The sequence below is a fragment of the Trichechus manatus genome, unplaced genomic scaffold (genome assembly GCF_000243295.1).
Source record: "Trichechus manatus latirostris isolate Lorelei unplaced genomic scaffold, TriManLat1.0 scaffold00075, whole genome shotgun sequence".
NCBI lineage: Eukaryota > Metazoa > Chordata > Mammalia > Sirenia > Trichechidae > Trichechus > Trichechus manatus.
In genome coordinates, this window is record NW_004444011.1 from 10910087 (window position 1) to 10913372 (window position 3286).

General features: G+C 37.6%; 1 protein-coding gene across 5 annotated transcripts in view; it reads right to left on the minus strand.

Moving 5' to 3' along the window:
* ARL5B (ADP ribosylation factor like GTPase 5B) overlaps positions 1-3286 on the minus strand; it is a 37711-nt gene that overhangs the window by 29188 nt on the left and 5237 nt on the right. For 2 of the 5 annotated variants that reach the window (XM_023735065.1, XM_023735061.1), the window contains exon 1: positions 2933-3263. The exons of the other annotated variants lie outside the window; for them this stretch is intronic. The gene's annotated coding sequence lies outside the window, so the exon portion shown is untranslated. Of the gene's footprint in view, positions 1-2932; positions 3264-3286 lie in introns of those variants that run through there. 5 annotated transcript variants of the gene reach the window in all.

The following is a 3286-nucleotide window of genomic DNA, read 5'->3' on the forward strand; positions in this document are numbered from 1 at the left end:
AAAAAAAAAAAACCATTGTCATCAAGTCACTTCTGACTCATAGCGACCCTACGGCACAGAGTAGAACTACCCCATCAAGTTTCCAAGGAGCGCCTGGTGGATCTGAACTGCCAACCTCTTGGTTGGCAGCCGTAGCACTTAACTACTATGCCACCAGGGTATCCCCCATAAAGATTACAGCCTAGGAAACCCTATACGGCAGTTCTAGTCTGTTCTACAGTGTCACTATATGTGAGTTGGGACCACCAACCTTTAGGTTAGTAGTCCAGAGTAAACCTTTTACACCACCCAGGGGCCTAAGCACTGGGAATATGATAGTAAATAAGACAAAGTTCATCCTTTCATGAGTTTATTTCCATTGAAAATAGCAGACAACAAACAAGTAAACAGGTAAATTTATAATATGATTACAGGTATGATAAAAATTACTCAGAAAAATAGAGTATAAAGACTTAGAGAATGAAGGTTAGACTGGTGTTATGGACTGAACTATATCCCTGAAAATATGTGTTGGAATCCTAACCTTTATACCTGTGGATGTAATCCCATTTTGGAATAGGGTTTTCTTTGCTATGTAAATGAGACCATGTAAGTGTAGGGTATGTCTTATACCCAATCACTTTTGAGATATAAATGAGCAGATTAGGCAGAGAGCACAAACTGGGGAAGACAGAGGCTCATGTTAGAATCAACAAGGAATCTAAGAATGTTGGGGTTACAGAAGCTGAGACAAGGATCTCCTCCAGGGCAGACAGAAAGAGAGCCTTCCACTAGTGCCAGTCCCCTGAATTTGGATTTCTAGCCTCCTAAACTGTGAGAAAATAATTTTATTTAAAGCCACCTACTTGTGGTATTTCTGTTACAGCAGCACTAGGAAACTAACGTGGGAAGAAGGCTATTTTAGATAGAGTGGTAAGGGAAGGCCTCTCTGAAGAGTGACATTTGAGCAGAAATCTGAATTAAGGGACTGAACCATTTGAAGAAATGGATGAAGAATGTTCAGATAATAGGGAGCAAATACAAAGCTGCTAAGATGGTTAAGTTTAGGTTTGCTGTTCAAAAATCAGCAAAAAAAGCCAGAATAAGGGCAGAATAAGCTAAAGGGAGAAAAGTGAGATACAAAATTTGAGCAGTCAGAAGAATAACAACAAACCCATTAAAAAAAAAAAAGGAGACCAGTGCTCAAATGATGACATGAAATTTTCATAGATGAGACAAAAATGACTAGATAAATTAAAACATCATGTTAGTTCTGGAAGGGAATCACAATTAAAACTATATTTCTTTCATCAGTCGTTAATTTTTGTAACACCACAAGAAATAACTGACAACTAAGCACAACAGAGAAATGACCAATGTACATGAAAGTTAAAAAAGAATTTTAAAAAAGGAAAACACTTAACTTTTAAGGTCAGTTTAAGGATATCAATCATAGACACCACACACACACACACACACACACACACACACACACACACACACACACACACACACACACACACACAGACACACTCCATTCCTGTTACTCAAGGTAGTTATGTCCCCTAAAGTAGCCTGCAATACTGAATTAGTGAATGAATACTGAGCCATTTCTCCTAGGTGAAATACGGGGTTAGGTTTCGGTAAGCCAATGAATACATAACCTTGTCTTATGTGTGTTTCTTTTTAAAGACAACGTATTTAATATATACTTTTACAAATAATTACACACAGTACAGTCATGCGTTGCTTAATGTCCATGATATGTTCTGTGAAATAGGACATTATGTGATTTGGACGTTGTGTGAACATCGTTATTACGCATATACTTAGCAAAGCTATATGGGATACCTTTTGTTTCACTTCCAAATGGATATTTCTCCTTTGCCTCTTGCTGCTGCTTTCACTAGCACTGGTTTTGCTGTGTTTTGGGAGCCAGGATGTACTCCACGGTAATATTTTCAGAAGAAAATTAAACTGAGAGATAACATTACAACACTCAAGACATGTGCGATACACGAGATTGGATGCTGCTACCTACAAGTTGAAGCACACACTGTTATATGGTAAACTTTTTGTCAGTGGGGAAAGTTCACATTAAAATAATGATAGAAAGTACAGTACGTACATAAGCCAGTAACATATACTTTCATTACGACTATCAAGACATAAGTATTACAGATTATACACGTATGATACCATTATATGCCTGGCAGTGCAACGGCTTTGTATACAAGAGACATGAGATAAACATCTGTTGTGTGCAAGCTGTTGTTTCATTCGCTATATCTGGGTAGGTCCACTATGTCCTGTTCTCCGATCAGGATTTCTAAACTCTGTTATAACTTTATAGCTATATGTGGTTGGACGCTGCCTGAATGGACATTATTTAGCACGTGACTGTATTTCTTTATAATTAAACACTAGCTGAGAAGGGTTTAAAATTTTCCTGACTCTGGGTAATAAGACCATAAATTTCTTTGGCTTTCAGCCTTACAACAATGCTGTCCACTATGCTTTTTTTCCCCTATCGGTTGTCATTTCATGAATCAACAAATTTAGCAGCTTCTCCCTCTTTTCCACAGCTTCATCATGCATTATAGATGTTACCTGAACAGTTTCCAGAGCAGCCTAACGTAAAGATAAGTGAAATTTCTTTTCTTTTTCTGGATGTACCATATTGTGGATTAACATTAAACTCAGGGCCAAGAGTCTTATAACTCATGCCTGAATGAAGCTTATCTAAAACGTGTTTTCTCAGTAAGGCACATTACAGACTTCTTGCCCTCAGGAACGCCAGACAGCACTTCAGCACTATGAAATGGGGGCCATTTTAAACAGCAAAATCACTAACAAAGAGCATAAAAATGTAAAAAACATGGCATTAAATAGAATGTAAAAAGGACACTGGTTTACACTACGAAAGCTGAAATAAGAAGGCAGAGTTCATCACCTTGTTCCATCTCAGCTGGGACCATAAGCTGTTGAGTGACTCAAATTTTTCGTCCCTCTGTGCATGTCTTGAAACCACCAAGAAACCTTCCTGAGTATTGATTTTGGGGTTACAAATAAATTTTACTGAGTATGTGAATTTGTAAATATGGAATTCATGAACAATGCAATCAATTGTGTGTGTACATACACATACATAGTGATGTTTGTAAAAGTAATCAGATTTTGAAATTATTTCCTTCAAAAGTTAAGTGTGTCACAGCTTATAAAGACAATGCTCTACATTCTACCTTGGTGAGCAGTGTCTGGGGTCTTAAAAGCCTGTGAGCAGCCATCTAAGATACTCCACTGGTCT